Below are 8,814 nucleotides of genomic sequence, written 5' to 3'. Positions count from 1 at the left end.
GAAGCATAATGCTGGAACCTGCCCGGCTTCTGAGGAGGCCTCAGGAAACTTACAATCATGGCAGAAGGTGAAGGAGGAACTGGCACTTCAAATGGCCACAGCAGGAGGAAGAGAGAGTAGAGGTGCTGCACTTTTAAGAAATGAGATCTCACGAGAACTCACTGACTGTTGTGAGGACAGTATCAAGGGGATGGTGCCAAACCATTATGAGGAACCCACCCCCATGATGTAATCACCTCCTACCAGGACCCACCTCCAACACTGGGGGTTACAGTTGAACATGAAATTTGGGTGGGGACACATATCCAAACCATGTCAACTCTCTATTAAATGTAAGCTTGTTGAGGCTTGGGTATTCCCTTACTCAAGACCACCCAGGCAGAGGGGAGAGGCTCAGTGATCCAAATATTTTTATAAGAATTAATAGTTTTATTTTGCTAGCAGTTGAGCCCATGAAAATTTGGTAATTGCAACTCAAATTACCATTGTTAAACTTAAACAAAAGTTTCCAAGTAACTGTTTCTTTGGCTTCTTTTCATTGCAACCTAAAAGCACCCCTGAGTCAGAACCTGCTTCCTAAGTCATAACACTCATATAATATTTCATGGCACTGTGAAAGAACCTAGGAAACTTGTATAGTAAGAACTAATAATAACTAATATATTCTCAATGCTTCCTATGTATAAGATGCATTTCTAAGCACACACACATATTATGCTATTTAATCCTCACAATAATCCTATGGAGTAGGCACTCTTATTATCTCCCATTGTCAAATGAGGAAATTGAGGCCCAGAAAGTCTGTGTGATCTCTCCAAAGTCAAAAAGCTATACAAGTGTGGATTATTAAAAGTATTTTGTTTGTTTTTCACAACTATAATAGCTTGTTAACATTATTACTTTCATTTTATGGACAAAATAGAGGACCAAAGGATCAAAATGCTGCTTGAAGATGGCTTAAAGAGTTGGTAGTAAAGCCAGGAATTGAACTGAGCTCTATTCGAATGTTCTTTTTGTGTGCTACCTCTGGAAGTCTTCCTTAAAAGAAATCACTTTTGGCTGAGTGCGGTGGCTCAAGCCTGTAATCCCAGCACTTTGGGAGGCCGAGGTGGGCAGATCACAAGGTTAGGAGATCGAGACCATCTGGCTAACGTGGTGAAACCCCGTCTCTACTAAAAATACAAAAAATTACCCGCACATGGTGGCGGGCGCCTGTAGTCCCAGCTACTCGGGAGGCTGAGACAGGAGAATGGCATGAACTCGAGAGGCGGAGCTTGCAGTGAGCCGAGATTGCACCACTGCACTCCAGCCTGGGTGACAGAGCAAGGCTCCATCTCAAAAATAAAAATAAAAAAAAGTACTTTTTGGGGATATAATTTCAACTTTTATTGTAGATTTAGAGGGTGTTTGTGCACTTTGTTACATGGATATATTGTGTGATGCTGATATTTGGGGTATGAATCTCATCACCCAGGTAGCGATGAAACTATCCATGGCCGTCTCCCTCTTGCTCCTCTCTAGCAGTCCACCATGTCTATTGTTCCCATCTTTATGTCATGAGTACTCAATGTTTAGCTCCCACTTACAAGTGAGAACATGTGGTGTTTGCTTTTCTGTTCCTGCATCCATTCCATAGGAATTATGGCTTATAGCTGCATCCACATTGCTGCAAAGAACCTTATTTCTCTTTTTTTTATGATTGCATAGTATTTCATGGTATATATATCTATATACCAAATTTTATTTATCTAATTAACTATTAATGGGCACCTACGTTGATTCCATGTCTTTGCTACTGTGAATAGCACTGCAATGAACATGTGAGTGCATATGTCTTTCTGGTAGAACAATTTATTTTCTTTTGGGTATAGATACAGTAATAGGATTGCTGAGTTGAATTGCAGCTCTGTTTTAAGCTCTTTTAGAAATCTCCAAACTACTTTCCACAGTGGCTGAACTAATTTACATTCCCACCAACAGTGTCTAAGTGTTGCCTCACCAGCATCTGTTATTATTTGACTTTTTAATGATAGCTTTTCCAACTGGTGTGAGATGGTATCTAGGACTATAGCTAACCAAAAAGGTGAAACAAGGAGAATGACAAAATACCGCAACAAGAAACCAGAGATGATACAAACAAATGGAAAAACATGCCATGCTTCTGTATTGGCAGAATCAATACTGTTAAAATGGTCATTCTATCTGAAGCAATTTACAGTTTTAATACTATTCCTATTAAACTACCAATGTAATTTCTCACAGAATTAGGAAAAACTATTCTAAAATTTATATGAAACAAAAAAAGGGTCAAAATAGACATAGAAATCCTAAACAAAAGGAACAAGGCTGGAGGCATCATACTACTTGACTTCAAACTGTACTATAGGGCTGTAGTAACTAATACCAAAACAACATACACCAAGAGGACAGAAAGAGAAGCCAGAAATAAAACCACATGCCTACAGCCATCTGATCTTTGACAAAGCTGACAAAAACAAACGGTGGGGAAATAACTCACTATTCAATAAATGATGCTGGGAAACTGGCTAGCCATATGCAGAGGAATGAAACTAGACCCCTAATTTGCCATATACAAAAATTAGCCCAAGATGGATTAAAGATTTAAATGTAACACCTCAAACTATAAAAATCCTAGAAGAAAACCTAGGAAATAGTCTTCTCAACATCAGCCTTGGCAAATAACTTTTGGCTAAATCTCTAAAAGCAATTGCAATAAAAACAATTTGACAAGCGGGACCTAATTAAACTTGAGCTTCTGCAGCAAAATAAACTGACAACAGAGTAAACATACGACTTATAGAATGGCAGAAAATATTTGCAAACTATGCACCTGACAAGGGTCTAATATCCAGAATCTAAAAGGAACTTCAACAAATCAACAAGCACAAAACAAATAACCCCATTAAAAATTCACAAAGAACAGACACTTCTCTAAAAAAGAAGACATAAGCAGCCGACAAACATATGAAGAAATGTTCATCAGCACGAATCATCAGGTAAATTTCTTCTATAGGTCATTTCTGAATGCTGCTTTGACGTGTCGCCTCTTAGGTATCTTCTGCTTAGTGAGCATCAGCACATCTCATCATGGGGTGAGGAGTGCAAAAATATACTTATTAAGGCAACTTTTTGCCAAGGATACTCTCGTAAAGATTATGCATGTGACTTTATGACATTCAGTACAGCATGAATGCTTTATCACAAAAAGAGGACCAGGACAGATACAACCTGGACCCTAGCCCTGAACCATAGCCCCAGTTAACTCTGGTAGAATTGCCTGGCAAACTCTGGTAGACATACAATTGTTGCCATGGGCTAGGTCACTAGTTGGTGAGTGAAGTGTCAGAATCTCTCAACTAATGAGCTAATCTTATGTGTAAGGAATTCAGAGTAATTTTCAGATTTCTAGAAATACAGGCAACTATTTCTGGCATAATGGTGGCCATCAGTGAGGAGCAGGCTCTGGCCACTGGACTGAGTTTCAGCTTCTGGACTGGTGAAAGGGGCTACAGAGGAAGGAAGGGTTCAGCCTTTGGAATAGGGGATGGGCTTCTGAGTGATAAATCATGGGACATATGGGGGTGCACACTCAGAAAAAGTGTCGGTAATCATAATTAACACAATGGATAAGGATGGAATGAATACTAGGGTAACTTGATGTGGAGCTCCATAAAGTGGGGGCTAGAGGTAATAAAATATTTCATAAGTCAGGTTTGATCCTGAAAATTGGAGAATTTGCACAGTGTAAAGGAAAATACATGAGGCTGGGAATATTGTGAGCTTAATCTCAAAGTTATTAGAAACAAACTCTGCTGCCTAGGGACTCTCAAGTACAGACAAATGATTACTCATTGGTTCATAAGAATATATGAAGGCATTCTTAGATATAATATCAATCATGTCTTTGAGATACAGATGCTGAAACTGAGAACAAAATTGACCAAGAATATATCCAAAGTTCTAGGTAATAACAGCTAAAATGAAACAAGTTCTTGCTATATGGGACCTAAATCATTAGATCAATTATCTGCTAATACTCATTCTCTGAAGAAACAACTATAATAATTTCCATTTTACAGGTGAGATAACTGAGTCATGGAAAGGTTAGAAGGCTGGTCTAAAGATATAAGATTTTTAGGTAGCAGAATTGGGAAAGATTAATTAAATTGGAAACAGGGGTAGGCCTGCAAGATTTTCCCGTGACACTTGCTCTAAATATGCCAATTAATTTCCTAATCCCCTTTCATAGCAATCTCACAAGAGCCTTTGGCCTCAGCCTGGTTCTTGACTTCGTAGCATCATACTCTGTTCTTCTGTGGATATTAACAGCTAACATGGATTGGTTTGATACTCTGTGGTCAGAATTGTTGTAAGTGCTTTGCATCCTGAGGCAGAGCCCATGATGCTCAGTAAGCATTCCTTTTTCTCTCTTCATTATGGACCTTCTTTCAGTTAGCCAGAGACTAGCATAGCAGTGTGTGTTATTTCTGGGCTGTGGCAGGGAAAAGCCCATGCCAATCCTCCTGACACTGTTTCCCTGCTGCAGAAGAGTCAAGGACTTTTGTCCAGGTGGCTGAGCCACAGGTTTCAAGCAGCCTAGATTGCTGAGCAGCTGCATGGAGGTCAGTTGCTGAGGAGTCCTTTCCCAACCCACAGATGACTTTGTGTAAATGAGAAGCAAACCTTTGTTGTGCTAAGCCATAGAGATGTTGGATTGCTTCTCAGCATTCTCTAACATATCCTGACTGGTAACACATACTAGCTCAACTAATGCTCCCAACAGTCTTATGACTGTCAGATGAGGAAAGAGAGGTCCAGAGAAGTTAAAGGTTACAGAGCTAGCTCATGGCAGGGTCAGATAAAAGTTCAGGTAGGCTCACTACAGAGCTTGTTCTCCTTTCCACCACACTGTCCCTGAAGCTCATAGTCACAAAGAAGGTACATTCTTAGGTGCTGCATTAAAGTTATTAACAGTATGTTTTTAATGACTTCTTTACATTCTACTATGACAAAAGTTTATTGCAAAATTGGAATTCCATTGAGATGTATCTATTAAGGCCAGAAACAGGACACTATCTTTTTCTATCTTTCATCAAAATTTTCCAACATGACACACTTAAAAAATGATTGGCGTAAAAATAGTAGAAAAAGGCTGGTTTTGAAATTAGAAAAATTCTAACTTTAGCATGCTGTAGATAACACAAATAAAACACATTGCTCAATTGAAAAATGGGAATAAGAGCAATTTTTAATGTTTCTGGGAACATTCCATAGAATAAAATAGGGAGGTAAAAGCAAATCAGTGAAAGGATTGGCTTCATTAGTGGAAAGCTACTAACAGTAAATAATGGTCTCTAGAGGAGGTGAAATTTTGTTTTCTTAAATGAGAAAAGGATTTATTTTATGATGATTAGATGGTAAGCAATAGAAAAATGTATCTAGAGAGAGAAAGAGGGCAAAGGTTGAGAGAGAGAGATTAGTTGCTTTTTGCCAAGCAGTTCATAATGAGGATGATTAGAGGAGACTATAATTGATTACTAGTATCTCTCACGCTGGACATAAGAGGAATTATGGAGAATTAATCTTTGGAGTTACAGTAAAAGTGATGATGACAAATACCATATGTAACTGTCAATATCGAACAAAACAGATGAGAAACAGAAAGTTATCTAGTGATTTCTTGATTTTTAGTGTTAAGAACTCAATCAGGGCACTACACACAGCTTTTAGAAATGCATCAAAAGAAAAGTCATATTATTTCCAACGTTCATAGAGTGCTTTCTATGTATTAAGCATTATTTGAAGTGTTTTGCATGAATTAACTTAATTAATCCCCACAATTTATGTGATATTTTTATTATCCCGTTTTCTAAAGAAGAAAGCTGAAACACATAATCACCTTTAACAATTTTCCAATGTCACGAAGGTAGAAAGTAGTAGAGGCAGGATTTAAGTCCAGTGTGTGGCTCCAGAGGCTGTGTTGTTAACCACTGTTCTTGCTATCTGTCTTCCAAGTCACTGCCTGATAGTAAGTAATAATGCCTTGCTCCTGTGGTCATGGAAGGAGCAAGAGGCTTGAAATTGAAAAAGCTGGATTTGATTCCCCATCCACCCCCACCACTAACAAGGGTGAGGACAAGAACAAGTATAGTTCTTTTCCTACTAAGACATCTGTGATTCGTGCTCCACATACACTGCACAAAGTTGTTTGTTATCATGATTAAATATGCCAGGAAAAGATGTGAAAAGTGCTTTGAAAACTTCTAAGTGCTCTCTATGTGAGGGATTATATCCACAGCATAGCAAAGTACCTAGATGAGCACTGGCAGCCCCCTATATAGTTTTCCGGGTGTATTAGCTTCCACTGATACAACAAAATACCATAGACTGGGTGGCTTCAATAATAGAAATTCATTTTTTCACAGTTCTGGAGGCTAGAAGTCTGAGAAGCCAGGGTGCCAGCATGGGTGGGTTCTGGTAAAGGATTTCTTCCTGGCTTAGAGATGGCCACCTTCTTGCTGTGTCCTCACATGACAGAAAGAGAAAGAGTGTGTAAGCTCTCCGGTGTTTCTTCTTATAAGGGCACTAATCCTAGCATGAGCATTCCAGCCTTATGACCTTATCTAAACTAGTTATCTCCCAAAGTCCCCATCTCTAAATACCATCACATTGGAGATTATGGCTTCAACATGTGAAATGAGGGGAGAGTGGGGACAATTCATTTCCATAGTACTGGGTAAGAAAATAAAGCAATTATTTTGTATGTTTATGCTGGAAAGGGAATCCGAGAGATAGGTTAAATACAGGGAGAAAGGGTATCCTGAAAATAATACCAAGTATTTATTGAACCCATGCTGTCACAAGAGAAAAAAAATAGCATGATGAGTTGGGTAAGCATGTGTGTTCGATGTGATTGAAAATGCTGGCCGGGTGCAGTGGCTCAGCCTGTAATCCCAGCACTTTGGGAGGCCGAGGCAGATGGATCACCTGAGGTCAGGAGTTCAAGACCAGCCTGGCCAACATGATGAAATCCCATCTCTACCAAAAATACAAAAATTTGCCAGGTGTGGTGGTGCGTGCCTATAATCCCAGCTACTTGGAAGGCTGAGGCAGGAGAATCGCTTGAATCCGGGAGGTGGAGACCACAGTGAGCCAAGATCGTGCCACTGCACTCCAGCCTGGGCAATAGAGTGAGACTCCATCTCAAAAAAGAAACAAAATGCTTCGCAAAATAGTGCCTTTCACTGGAGAAAGATTAAAACAGCCAAGGTTCATGAGGCACCTAAGTGTGGTAGGTAAGTATTGGGTGACAAGCTCTTCAGATCTCAGCTTAATCTTTACTTTGCCATTCTGTGTGACATTAGTCTACTGATTTAACCTCTGCAAATGTCAGTTACCTCATCGTAATGTGAACTATTTAATTGCATTTGGTGTTTGAGACTGCAGTGAGGACTAAGTATAAATGTCTTGCTTTACTAGAATGCCTAGCTTATATCATCAGTAATTAGTAAATATTAATATTATTGAGGAGTAATTTGACTCTCCTCCTTCCCATTTTAGTTCATTTACCAAATGTCATTGAGCACCTACTGTATGGCAGGCATTATTTTTGCATTTCATAAATTCTAGAAAAAACTATAAATGTAATCTAAATATTTACTTATTTATTCTTTAATTCATTAATTCGATAATTTAGTGAATGCCAGTGGAACATATTTTTGTCATATCCCTCTTTTCTGTTGCTAGGATACGCTGCTCAGCAACCTCCCACTGTTTTTGAGACTTACATATGTTCTAGAAAACTATACATTCTTCATTCCCAGAGATAGGCTTTGTCTTGAAAGTCTGCTACTTTGGCCATTTGATGCTGAATTTTTAACATTCGTATACCCCATTTCTGACTCAGTATTGCACCTGGAAGGCTCTTAGTACTCTCTCAGCATATGTACAGTGAATTCTTGGTATTCAGTCTCAGCCTACTTATTCTTCAGGAAGACTTTCAGCAACTTGATTTTTCCAGTTAGTCAAACAAAAACTTCTGAGTCATTCTTGACTGCTCTCTTCTCTCACACTTCTTATCCTTGCACCCTTGCCTGCAGAATCTACTTAGAATCCAACTGCTTCTTATCATTTTGACCACTTCCATTCTCATTCAACCTACCCACATCTTCCAGGTGGATTATTGCTAAACATCCTTCTTTCAGTTTTTGTTGTTTCCATCCTTGCTTCCCTATAGTGTGCTCACTATACCAGAAAAAATATCTTAAATGTGTGTATTAATGCAAATGGATGAATTTATCCTGGCTTTTTCTATTAGCACACTTGCATATGGTCTAATACATTGAATAATCAAATTAAAACCCATTTGTGGCTCTTTCCAAGAAAAGCCTTATTGCATAATTTAGAAATATCTATATTCTGAAATTAAAGTGGTAAAAAAGGTATATGTATATATATTATATGTATATGTATATATACACACATAAATGATGCATACACAAACACATAGATGATACAGGTAGGAGGAAAGAAAAAAGAAAGGAAGGAGGGAAGGAAGGAAGAAAGGAAGGGGGGAAGGAAGGAAGAAAGGAAGGGGGGAAGGAAGGAAGGAAGGAAGGGAGAGAGACTATTAAATGCCAAACAAGTTCCTAGAGATCTTGGTGAAGTAAGAAGATAAATTTGGGTGGGTCATGGAAAATATTTATTTACTAAAAGACTAGAAGTCAAGTTTATATATTCAATTCCACACTGCTGTTGTGAAAGTCATGTGCAAAGGGTCCTCAGACTCCTGTT

This window comes from Pan troglodytes, chromosome 11, assembly GCF_028858775.2.
Source record: "Pan troglodytes isolate AG18354 chromosome 11, NHGRI_mPanTro3-v2.0_pri, whole genome shotgun sequence".
Lineage (NCBI taxonomy): Eukaryota > Metazoa > Chordata > Mammalia > Primates > Hominidae > Pan > Pan troglodytes.
Note: the sequence above shows the minus strand (reverse complement) of the source record.